Source organism: Astyanax mexicanus, chromosome 6, assembly GCF_023375975.1.
Source record: "Astyanax mexicanus isolate ESR-SI-001 chromosome 6, AstMex3_surface, whole genome shotgun sequence".
Classification (NCBI taxonomy): Eukaryota; Metazoa; Chordata; class Actinopteri; order Characiformes; family Acestrorhamphidae; genus Astyanax; species Astyanax mexicanus.
Window position 1 is genome coordinate 2,572,353 of NC_064413.1, and position 13,731 is coordinate 2,586,083.

The window sequence follows — 13,731 nt, forward strand, 5'->3', positions numbered from 1 at the left end:
GATCAGAGGAGATGATGGAGCAAATGGGCTTTGAAACAAGAGGAAGTTGGCTTGAGGTGTGTGTGAGTGTGTGTAAGTGTGTGTGTGTGTGTGTGTGTGTGTGTGTGTGTAAGCAAGTAAGCAAGCGTCAGCCCAGTGATGAGGGGCCGGCCTTGAGCACTGCAGCTAGCACCTCTCCTCACAGCCATATCGATTCCTGAACAGATTTAAAACCAGAGCCACACACACACACACACACACACACACCACACACACACACACAGCCGTGATTCTCTCACTGTCAGATATCACTTCCACCTTAACTATTGTCTGCAGAGCTGAAGAAGGAGTATTGAGACTATTGAGCAAGTAAAAAAAATCAGCCATAACATTAAAACCACTGAAAGTACAGTAGAAAAAATGAGAGATATAAAAAGAGAAATAGAATAATACTACAGTGATACTAAATAAAGAGTAGCGCTTAGACCTTACAACAAATTAGATTTAATTATTAAATATAAAAAAAATATATATAATCAGATTAAATTCTCTAGGAAGTGATTCATCGTATCTCATCGTGTATTTTGAATCTCATTGTTTGTACCACAATTTGATTGGTTAGGATATAATTCATAAAGGGTGCATCACATGACTGAGAAATTCTACCACAATTCCAATTTCCAAATGAATCTTATGGAAATGATTCAGAAAATCATGTCAAATTGACTCCCACCATAATTTAATTTTATTTATTTAATTAATCTGAAAATGATTCAGAGAATCATCTCAAATTGAATTTCACCACAATTTGATTTGATATAATTCTGTAGGAAATGAATCAGTTCAGATCAGATTTGATTCTTTGACTAAATCAAAAGAATCTGTTTGATTTGGTTTACATATTCACACTGATCATTTCAATAAACATTTTAGATTCATCCAGATGATTTCAGTTCATTAAAAAATATGGAAAATTCCAATTGTATTGAATTTAATTATTTTGTTAATAATTCAGTGCATCACTATATCTCTAATTACTACATTATTATTCTACTTAGTTAATCAGCAAATGATTCAATGTTCAAATCTCTAATTCCAAATTATATTTAATCTCCTCAGCAAATGATTCAGTGAATCATTATATCTATTATTCAACATTCTATGTAATTAATCGGCAAATGATTCAGTGAATCACGATATCTCTAATTCCTATTTTTATTTAATTCCTCAGCAAATGATTTAGTCTATCACAGTATATATAATTCCAAATTATTTTTTATTCCCAAGCAAATGATTTAGTGAATCATGATATCTATGAGTCCACATTCTATGTAATTAATCGGCAAGTGATTCAGTGAATCACAATATCTCTAATGCCTATTTTTATTTTATTTCTCAGCAAGTGATTCAGTGAATCACAGTATATCTAATTCCAAATTCTATTTAATTCCTCAGCAAATGATTCAGTGAATCACAGTATATATAATTCCAAATTATTTTTGATTCCCAAACAAATAATTAAGTGAATCACAATATCTCTAATTAAAAATTGTTTTTGATTGCCAAGCAAATGATTCAGTGAATCATGATATCTATAATTCCACATTCTATGTAATTCATCGGCAAATGATTCAGTGAATCATGATATCTCTAATTCCACATTCTATGTAATTCATCGGCAAATGATTCAGTGAATCCCAATATCTCTAATTCCTTTTTTTTTAATTCTTCAGCAAATTATTCAGTTTATTACAATATTTCTAATACCAAATTCTATGTAGCTCATCTGCAAATGATTCAGTGCATCACAAAACCTCAAATTCCACCCTGATTCAATTTGATTTGATTCAAATCAATAGTAAATGATTCATTTCCCTGTGGAGCGGCTCGGTGTGGAGCAGTCATATTTGAATGTGGAGGCCGGCGGTATCATCAGTATTCATTACTGCACAGCCCCCTATAGCCCTGAGTGAATTAGGAGGAAAATGATCACACACATCTATCTCCAACACACACACACACACACACGCACACACACCGCCACACAATACCAGGCTCGTTTCCACTGCGTGTGTGTGTGTGTGTGAAGAATAGTGACCTCATCATCACCACACCCTCGTTATATTCTGTGATGAACCTGCAGGTGCATTTCTACACCTGTGCTGAGGGTTAGCGTGTGTGTGTGTGTGTGTGTGTGTGTGAGCAGGGCAGATGCTCTGCTTTAATTAAAGGCAGAGTGGAGGTTAATTAGGAAGACAGTGAGAGTGAGGACAGTGTTAGCTGGTGATGCTGATTCAGCTCCTTCTCTCTCTCTCTCTATTCCCTAATGTCTCTCTCTCTCTTTCTCTCTCTATACGCTGTATATATCATATATAGCATCTATTTCCCCTCTCTCATCCGTCATATATAATCACCCCCCCACCCACACACACACACACACACACACGTACACCCCCTGGAGTGTTTATCTGCACCACACGCATGTGCTTCTCAGTATTTACAGGGTTAATTTAACAGAGTTAAATAAAACCGTCTATTTCTCAATACGTAACTAAACACTCTTAAAGGGGCGGTCCAGCCTTTAAAACTAGCAATTAATGTGTTATTATTTGTGTTATGCATTGTGTTATGCAATATATTCTATAGTGCATCCCATAATATTTGATACAGTGCATCTCCATATCTCAAATTACATCAAAATTAAATTAAATTTGATTTTTTTTAGGTAATTGTCCAATAATTCAAATCATCTTAAAATCCATCTATTTCTATCAGTCCCTCTCTCTATTTCTATCTATCTCCATTTATCACTATATGTCCCTCTATGTCTCTAGCAATGTCTATCTTTATTTGTCTGTCTCCATCTCTTTATCTATATCTCAATCTTTCTCTTTTTATCTCTATATGTCTCACTCTCTGTCTCTTTATCTTTAGTTTTATATATATATATATATCTGTCTGTCTGTCTCTATCTGTCTGTCTCTAGCTCTATTTATCTATGTGTCTATCTTTATCTGTTTGTCTCTGTTTGTCTCTTTATATATCTGTCTGTCTTTATTTATATCTGTATCTCTATTTGTCTCTATCTTTATCTGTTTGTCTCTATCTCTGTTTGTATCTATCTATATCTGTCTGTCTCTATATGTCTATTATCTATATCTGTCTGTATGTATATCTGTCTGTCTCTATCTTTATGTATCACTATCTATATCTGTCTGTCTCTATCGGTCTCTTATTTATATCAGTCTCTATCTATGTCTATCTCTATATGTCTCTTATCTATATCTGTTTGTCTCTATCTGTCTCTTATCTATATCTGTCTGTCTCTATCTGTCTCTTATCTATATCTGTCTGTCTCTATATGTCTCTTATCTATATCTGTCTCTATGTATATCTGTCTGTCTCTATCTCTAGCTCTGTTTATCTCCACCTGTCCATTTTTCTATATTTAGCTACAGTATATATATTGGTTTATATACAGCGGTCTATTTAGGGCATGCCAATGTGTCTTTGCTATCATAACAACGGGACAAGTACACCTTGCGCAGATTGACATGCAGAAAAAGCATGTGTTAATTCTCTTGATTAATAATGGGTGTGGTTAATTTGCAGTGTAACGTGCAATAAAGTCAGGTGCGCTCTGACTTTGGCGGATTGATATTTTAACGGTGCAGTGCTTCTGTGCTTCTCAGCAGAGTATTATTCTGTTGTATTCTGTTTAATGTTGATGCAAAAGTTGGGTTTGTGCACTGCTGCTCGTCCTTCTGTGTGAGTACTGAGCGAGGATGTTAGCTAAGGGCATGCTGTGCGGCTGCGTTGCCAAGATAGCAATGAACGTCTGACAGCTGACTGTTGTCTAGGTTGTTTTCAGTCAATGATGCACCTGTGTTTTCTGTTGCCAAGATAGCAATACACCAGAAATTACCTGAACACACCTTCACAATTCCAGACTTCTTATCCCATCAGTGTAGAAATATTCAGAACTACAGTTGCTATTTAAACAGTTGAGGTTGAAGATGTGGAAAGACTGCTGTTAGTGGAGTCTATAAGATGGCAATGAGCATCGTGGCATGCTCTCTCTATCTCTTATCTCTCTCTTTCTCTCTCTCTCTCTCTCTCTCTCTGGTTGTACTCTAGTGACATTGATCTGCTCTGCTTTGATCTTGCTCTAACCTGCCGTCCCAGAGTCCCTTGCTGCTCAGCCTGTACAACACAACCAGCCACACACACACACACACACACACACACACACACACACAGTACAGCGAGTTGATTGTATAATAAATTCATACACATGCAGAACTCAGCGCAGGGAATCAAGTGTCAGTTATGGTAGCAGAGAAAAATGCGTTGTAGAATATTAAGTAGATGTGAATGTGTGTGTGTGTGTGTGAGTGTGTGCGTGTGTGTGTGTGCACGCGCGTGTGTGTGTTTGTGTGTGTGTGTAAGTATAGTACACTCTGGTGATAATCACTGTATGATGAATGAAAATGTCCCATTGTGCTGTATGTATTTCTGTGTGATTTTATTACTTAGTTTCTGTATCGCCCTCTACTGGACGTGAATAGAAATACAGCACTACTCTCTTTCTCTCTCTCTCTCTCTCTCTCTCTCTCTCTCTCTAGTATAAATATACAGCTCTGTACAAAAATATGATGAAGATGGATGATCACAAGCCATCAAACCACCAAACTAAACTGCTTGAATTTTTGCACCAGGAGTAAAGCAGCATAAAGTTATCCAAAAGCAGTGTGTAAGACTGGTGGAGGAGAACATGATGCCAAGATGCATGAAAAAAAACTGTGATTAAAAACCAGGGTTAATCCACCAAATATTGATTATTTCTGAAATCTTAAAACTTTATGAAAATGAACTTTGAGTTTTCTTTGCATTATTTGAGGTCTGAAAGCTCTGCATCTTTTTTTTGTTATTTCAGCCATTTATCTAAACCTATAAATAGCAAAAATCAGAGAAACTGATTCAGAAGCTGAAGTGGTATATACTCTTTCTCTTCATTATTCCTTGTTTCATTCTCTTATAATCTTTCTCTTTTCCTCTGTAGTTTTGCAAACTGTCTAAAGCTAAAACTACTCTAAATTGCCTCTAAAGCTAAAAAAGCACAAAAGCACAAATTTATACCAAACTGAGGTAATCAAGCATATTGTATGAAAGACAATACACTCTTCAGAATGAAGCGCTTTTACAACAAAAGACTCACACACTCACACACTCAGGTCACAGTGACTGTAGAACTGTGTGTATAAAACAGTGTGGAACAGCTTTTACTAGAACAGCAAATCCTGATTATGTACAGTAGTTCAGACATTGGAACATACAGTATCTTATCAGTGACTGTATTTGAAAATCCCACATACTGATGGAACAGTGTAGAGGTAAATATCACAAAAAAGTGGATATTATATTTGTTTTTATATTTATATATTTATTTCAACACAATTCATCTTATTTTTTGCAAGCTTTTTTTCCTTTCTACAAAACATCATACTGAACCTCATTCTAAACATCATACTGAACCTCATTCTAAACATCATACTGAACCTCATTCTAAACATCATACTGAACCTCATTCTAAACATCATACTGAACCTCATTCTAAACATCATACTGAACCTCATTCTAAACATCCTACTGAACCTCATTCTAAACATCATACTGAACCTCATTCTAAACATCATACTGAACCTCATTCTAAACATCATACTGAACCTCATTCTAAACATCCTACTGAACCTCATTCTAAACATCATACTGAACCTCATTCTAAACATCATACTGAACCTCATTCTAAACATCATACTGAACCTCATTCTAAACATCATACTGAACCTCATTCTAAACATCATACTGAACCTCATTCTAAACATCATACTGAACCTCATTCTAAACATCATACTGAACCTCATTCTAAACATCATACTGAACCTCATTCTAAACATCATACTGAACCTCATTCTAAACATCATACTGAACCTCATTCTAAACATCATACTGAACCTCATTCTAAACATCATACTGAACCTCATTCTAAACATCATACTGAACCTCATTCTAAACATCATACTGAACCTCATTCTAAACATCATACTGAACCTCATTCATACTGAACCTCATTCTAAACATCATACTGAACCTCATTCTAAACATCCTACTGAACCTCATTCTAAACATCATACTGAACCTCATTCTAAACATCCTACTGAACCTCATTCTAAACATCATACTGAACCTCATTCTAAACATCCTACTGAACCTCATTCTAAACATCATACTGAACCTCATTCTAAACATCATACTGAACCTCATTCCAAACATCATACTGAACCTCATTCTAAACATCATACTGAACCTCATTCTAAACATCATACTGAACCTCATTCCAAACATCATGCTGAACCTCATTCTAAACATCATACTGAACCTCATTCTAAACATCATACTAAACCTCATTCTAAACATCATACTGAACCTCATTCTAAACATCATACTGAACCTCATTCTAAACATCATACTGAACCTCATTCTAAACATCATACTGAACCTCATTCTAAACATCATACTGAACCTCATTCTAAACATCATACTGAACCTCATTCTAAACATCATACTGAACCTCATTCTAAACATCATACTGAACCTCATTCTAAACATCATACTGAACCTCATTCTAAACATCATACTGAACCTCATTCTAAACATCATACTGAACTGTAAAACATGGTGGTGGTAGTGTTGTGATGGTCTGGGGCCGGTTTGGTGCTTCAGAGCCTGAACAACTTGCTGTAATAGATGTAAAAAATGGAACCAGGAATTATGTTTTTGACATTAAAGCTCAGGCGTACTTGGGTTCTACAGCAGGACAATGACCCAAAACTCTCAAACCTCTCAAGTCCACCTCTGATTGTCTTGGTAAAAACTAAATGAAGGTTTTGGAGGGTTTAGTTGAAGTCTGAATGATTGAGATGCTGTAGATGATCTTTAACAGGTTCTTTATGCTGGAAAATCCTTCAATGTGTCTGAATTAAAACTGTAATTCTGTAAAGAAGAGTGGAACAAAATTCATTATCAGTTATCGGTAAAGCTTCATTGCAGTTTTTGCCGCCAAGACAAAACCAAGTTATTCAGTTTAGGGGCAAACACTTTTTCACACACTTTTATTTATTCCTTTAATAAAACTATAAAAACTGTTTTATTATATAAACTCAGCTTATCTTTGTCTGATATTAAAATGTAGATTAAAAAATCTCAGTATACATGAATGAAGCACATTCTGTTGATCAAGGACAGTTTTCAAAGGCTGCTTTCAAATGATTTAAAAACGAGAGCTGTCCAACCATTAAAATAATAAATCATAATTAATCAGATCCTTTTTTTTATTTTGTAATGAATCGCATTTGTCTTAATAGACTTTTGCATGAGCTCAGAAAAACCTTCAGAATAACCTTTAGAATGAACAGAATGGACTTTTATTATAGCATGTTAAATTATAACACGTTAAATATTTAACTGTGATTAATCACATTACTCTTCTTGTTAACTGGGGTTAATATCATTTATTATTTAAAAAAATAACTAAAGAATTTGAATAGAGCTGTGTAATATGTGCGTTTTTAATTGTGTCTATATGTAAAAGTAATCATGATTAATCACATATCATGATTCACCTTTGCATAGTTTTTTTTTAATTAAATCTGTTTATTTGCACAAATTTGATCATAAAATAGACTATTTCCATTTAAAAAGCAGCGTGTGAGTGTAAAAATGAGATTCTTTAAATAGCATTTATTATAGGAGTGTTAAACCTTTTATAAAATATAGAATCATAAATAATTTAATTACATAATTATTAAATAACTGCAATTAATCACTACAATTCACTTAAATTGAACAAAAAGGATTTTTTTTTACATTTTAACTATTTAAAAAGCTTTTAAATTTGCTTAAATTGGACATTTTTAAAATATTAGTATATCATAGTTACCCTCAATAAATTATATTTATTATAACAATATCAAACAATATATTTAATAATCATTTAAAAGCATTAAAATGATTAATCACAGGAGTTGGTGTAAATAATTACATTTATATATATATTTTTTTTTTTTCAAAATTGAACATGTAAATATCACCTAATTAAAGCTGTGTGTTTATTATAGGACAGCAAATCCAGATTATATAAACGTACTTGTTCTAATTTACTATGATTATTCACAATTCCTTTCCTCTGAAATTAGAGTATTATATATATATATTTTTATTGTTTGCATTTAAAAAAGTGTATTTATCTAGATGTATCTGAGGTGGTAAAACCAGTTTAATCAGAATGGGTTTATTATAGGACTGCTGGTCCCTGTTGGCATCGTGCCCACTGTGCCAGGCGTGGGATAGAGGGGTATAAGTGCGTGTGTGTGTGTGTGTGTGTGTGTGTGTGTGTGTTTGTGTGTGTGTGTGTGTGTGTGTGTGTGTGTGTGTGTGTGTGTGTGTGTGTGTTTAATGAAGGGAGAGCGTGAAATTGAATCACATGCACTTTTTTATTTTAAAAGCAAACAAACAAACAAATAAATCAACAAATAAACAAACAAACAATAAACAAACAAACAAAAGCCCATTAGTGAGCATAAAGTGAAATAAAGGCTTTAAAAGCTGTAGAAAAGGAGTGAGTGACATTACTGGAGAGAGAGAGAGAGAGAGAGAGAGAGAGAGAGAGAATGGATGATAAAAGAGATACAAAAATGATGGAGAGAGAGAGAGAGAGACTGCACTTTTATTATAGTTCTTTTATGACAATTTTTACTTATTTCTTTATTGATCATTAAATATTTTAATCATATTATTTTTTCTCTGTATGTTTATTAATATAATTACATTAATACCAATAAAGCACCACTATACTGAACTGAACTGAAAGAGAGAGAGAGAGAGAGAGAGAGAGAGAGAGAGAGAGAGAGAGAGAGAGAGAATGAGAAAGATATGGCTAGAGAGGGAGACAGAAAGAGAGAATGGATGAATGTAAAAAGAGAGAGGGAGGGTGAGAATGCATGGACAGAGCAAGAGAGAGGAAGAATGGATGAAGAGAGAGAGAGACTGGCCGAGGACAGAAAGAAAGTAAAAGAAAACGGATGAAGAAAATAATGGAGAGAGACAAAAATGATGGAGAGAGAGAGAGAGAGAGACAGAAAAGAGGCAATAAATAGAGAGAGATAGAGAGGGAATGGATAAAGAGTGACACAGAATTGATGGAGAGAGAGAGAAAGAGAGAGAGAATGGATAGAGATAAGACAGAGAGAGTGGATTAAAAGAGAGAATAGATGAAAAGGCAGAAAACTCTTGGAGAAAGAGAGAGAGAGTGAAAGAGAATGGATGGAGAGAGAGAGACAAAGAAAGAGACAGAGAATGGATAGAGAGAGAAAGAGAGGGAGAGAGAGGGAGGGAGACAATGGATGGAGAGAAAGAGAGAGAGAGAGAGCGTTTCGATCTTCATTCAATAATTGAATAATAATCTCCCATGAGGAGTGACCTAGAACTGAGAGAGTGAGAGAGAGAGAGAGAGAAAGAGAGAGAGAGAGAGAGAGAGAGAGAGAGAAAGAGAGTGAACACCTTTGTACTGTCATCTGCTGGTCACTTTTTGTTATTACACCATCGTAACTCATTCACACACACACACACACACACACACACACACACACACTCACGCTGCTTCATGCGTGTGCTGCCAGGCAGGCCGGGTTCTGGTTAGGACGGGAAAAAGGAAAGGAAAGAAATGAAGTTATTGATGTTTGGCTCCATCCTCCACTCCTGTCATCCCTCGCTCTTATGGGAGGGGGTGGTTGACAGTGATGAACGAGTGCGGAGGAGGAAACGACAGAGGCTGCACTCCATTCCCACTCTGGGGGCTGTGGCTCACCTCCAGGCCTGGGTGGGAATATTAGGAGTTAGAGAACAAAAATGAACAGAGAGCGAAGCGTTCTGATCTTCTGGGAGGAGAAAAGAACATCACAAGTTCCTCAGAAAGTCCAGAAATTTGTTGCTTTATTTTTTATGTCTATTTTTCATATGTCTCAGATTCCCTCCTGGCTGCTGTTCCTATACTACTAAGGGTTATATAAGATAAAGTATATATAGGGTACTGAAGCTGCAATTAATTGCTTTTATTTACTCAAAAAAAATTGAATATATTAAACCACCCTCCCTTATCCGGTATAACACTGCTTTAGTCCGGTGGAGGAGTGGCCACTGAGAAACGATAGGATTCCAGCTCTTGCTTATGAATAATCATACATGCAAACATATCACCTGTGATTGGCTAACAGCGCTGCAACACCAGGAGGCAGTGAGACGAACAAGAGTTAGAAACATTTTAAAATAAAGACATTTTTACACTAATAACAGTGTAATAACAGTGTCTTTGCTTTGTCATATGTTACTACTTTACAACATGTGTAATAATGCCCTGCTAAGTGCAGTTCAGCCTATACTGACCTAGTCTTAGAGTCTCTTTAAAAAGCAAAATCCACCGGAGATCCTATTTAAACCTATAGTTACTTACACACAGAGGTGGGTAGTCCAGGTCCAAAAAATAAAATTCCTCATCCTAATGTATTTACCATAGGATTGTAAAGCAGTTTAAATTTTAACAATAATTAGGCAATAATACACAAAAGAATTGTGGTATAATGTGCAAAATTGGTACTGCTGTGCTGCAGTTATAGAATCAAGGTCACAGTTTTTTTATGATTATTATACTCAGTTCCATCAATTATTTATTGTTTATTAAAAGATTTTGAGTACGATCTGTGATGGGTTATCAACACTCCAAGGGTTAAAACATTTCCATTCAATGGCCCACTGCTAATGTATAACATTATAACAGTCAAGGAACATCAAATATTGATAAAATTCTGTTTAATAAAAGTAAAGTACGAAAAAGATTGGTAAAATAGAATTTATTAACAGTAAAATAAAATAAATAAATAAAAATAACTGTACGTACTCCAGCTCACGTTGCAATATGTATATGATGAGCATATATTTTTTGTCCCATTTTCTCCAAATTTAGCTAGGTCAATTATCCCACCCATCCAATTGCTACAAAGCTTTATATCCTCCTATCACTAGTAATGCCTCAGCACACGCCTCCTCCGACACATGTGAAGTCAGACTCCGCCTCTTTTTGAACTGCTGCTGATGCTGATGTTTTTTTTATTGCCGAGTAGCATCACAGCACAGCGCTAACACTCGGAGGAAAACGCAGCGACTCGGTTCTTATACAGCAGCTCACAGATGCAGCCTTGTGCTGATCATCATCACCCTAGGAGTGATGAGGGGAAAGAGAGAGCGCGACATCTACTGCTCTCTCTACTGTACCCACGCAGAGAGAGAGCAAGAACCATTGTGCTCTCTCAGGGCTCCAGCAGCTGATGGCAAGCTGCATAACTAAAAGTGATCTCCCGATCACAGTGGCAGTAATAGCAATATTTTAGATTGTTAACTTTATTGACAGGAACATATTGAGACATGTTGACATTTATACTACAATAATCATAAGCCCACTGAGCGCAGATCACCCAGGATTCACCCAGATCCTTGGTCTTGGACTCTTCTTTCCTTTACTGCAGTTACGCTGTTCTTAATTTAATAGCGCAGATCATTAAGAAAGTACTCCCAGGGTTATATTTGCATTTGAAAGCGGTGCTGTTGCGTGGGCGGGGTGTTTTTACGTGCGGCCATGTGAAGATGTGGGCCGGCTGGATGCTAACAGATTGTGTGTCTAGCGTTCTGAGATGCCATTTCACAGAAAACAGTTTGTTCCTGGTCTTTGTTTTCCGAGCAATATGAGCCGTCACATCAGAATCATTTGGAATGGAATCAGGGCCGAGAGACAAGAGCCGTTCTGAAGCGATGTCGCTATTAGAGGATCAATGCTGTTGGAATTGGCCGGTATTTGGATTGATTCGGCGATTCAGTTAATGAAACAGCACACCCTTGGGCTCTAGTGTGTGTGTGTGTGTGTGTGTGTCTGTGTGTGCAAGTCCATTGGCAGTTGGCAGTTAGCATTAAAGTGTTGCAATTGAACTCCAGGCCACCAGGGGGCTCAGTGAGCATGATAGAAAATGATCTTGAAGTTTAGCGTTGATTGCTTTGGATGGATTATTCGCCAACTAACTTATTCAGCAGTTTATGGAGATGGTGTAGCAATGACTTTTTTACCCATATAAACAATTTTGGTGCATTGAAACATTGCATTAAACTGGTGCTTAAAAGTTTGTGAACAATTTAATATTTGATACAGCATAATTCTGCATAAATATGACCTAAAACATCATCAGATTCTCCTCAACGTCCTTAACATAGCTAAAGAGAACCCATTTAAATGAGACAAATGAAACAGAAATATTATACTTGCCCATTTATGTATTAAAGAAAATGATCCAATATCATAGTACTTTTATTGTTGATGGTTTATTGTGGCTTACAGCCAATGCAAACCCAAAAATCATTATCTCAGAAAATAAGAACGTTATATAATAAGACCAATTGGTACCTTTTTTTTTGCAGGGTGTTCGGTGTGCCAAGTAAGTCCTGCTGGAAAATGAAATCCGCATCTCTATAATAGTTGTCAGAAGAGGGAAAACACTGCACTGACTTTGGATATATTTTAATATATTCACCAAATGAAATGTAAAATTTACTGATGATCAGTGATGGTTTGGAGAGAGTCATGTCTGTCATCTGCTGGTGTTGATCCACTGTGTTTTCTTATCAAGTCTAAAGTCAGAAAATCTTACAGCACTTCATGCTTTTCCCTCTGCTGATAACAACTTTTATGTGGATGCGAAAGATTTCATTTTCCAGCAGGACTTGGCCCACTGCCCACACTGCCCACACAAGTACCAATTGTTTTTTTAAAATACTCAAATTTTCTGAGATAATGATTTTTTAAGCCATAATCATCAACAATAAAAGAAATGAACACTTAAAATAGATCACTCTCTGTGTGTTTAATACATTTATATATAACATATGAGTTTCACATTTTTTAATGATATTCAAATTGCAAGAGGTGCATTAGTTCATTATTAGTAGGGTATCTTGTAAAAAGGTTTAACTAGGGGTCTTAATAAAGCTGTGTTGTGTACATGTGTGTGTGTGTGTGTGTGTGTGTGTGATTGCATTATTTCACACACTTTAATTTTGTTCAGTATTGAACATTAACACTGGGGACTCTTAATTGCATTACTGTATATCAATAGTTCAGCGGAGTTCTGTTGTAACGGGGTGTGTGTGTGTATGTGTGTTGGGGTGTGTGTGTGTGTGTGTGTATTGGGGTGTGTGTGTGTGTTGGGGGGGGGGGGGGGGGGGGTGGGATCTGCTCTGTATTGCCAGCATGGAATCGGAAACAGGAAAAAAAAACGTAGTCCGCTAGGATTTGGCAACCTTGGAGTTCAGCTTCTGCCAGTAAGGTGGTTTCAGTGCTGCTGCTCTCGCTCTGAGTCAGCAGATAAAGCCTCTGCCAGGCCGGAGTACAGTGTGTACACAAGCCGTAGTAAATTCAGCCCTGATATTTTCATGGTCCCGTGGTCTAATTAACAGTCCTTCCCTCGCTCTCGCGCGCTCTCTCTCTCTCTAGCGCTCTCTCTCTCTCTCTCTTACTTTAGACCGGGTGAATCGATACTGCAGTATCAATATGTCCGAACCTAATGTTTCCTTTTGAGAGTCAATCTTTACCCAAGA

The 13,731-nt window shown here is 36.2% G+C and overlaps 1 protein-coding gene across 2 annotated transcripts in view; it reads left to right on the plus strand.

The window, feature by feature from the left end:
• Positions 1 to 13,731, plus strand: part of efna3b (ephrin-A3b) — a 93,465-nt gene that overhangs the window by 57,409 nt on the left and 22,325 nt on the right. The window lies entirely within an intron of this gene.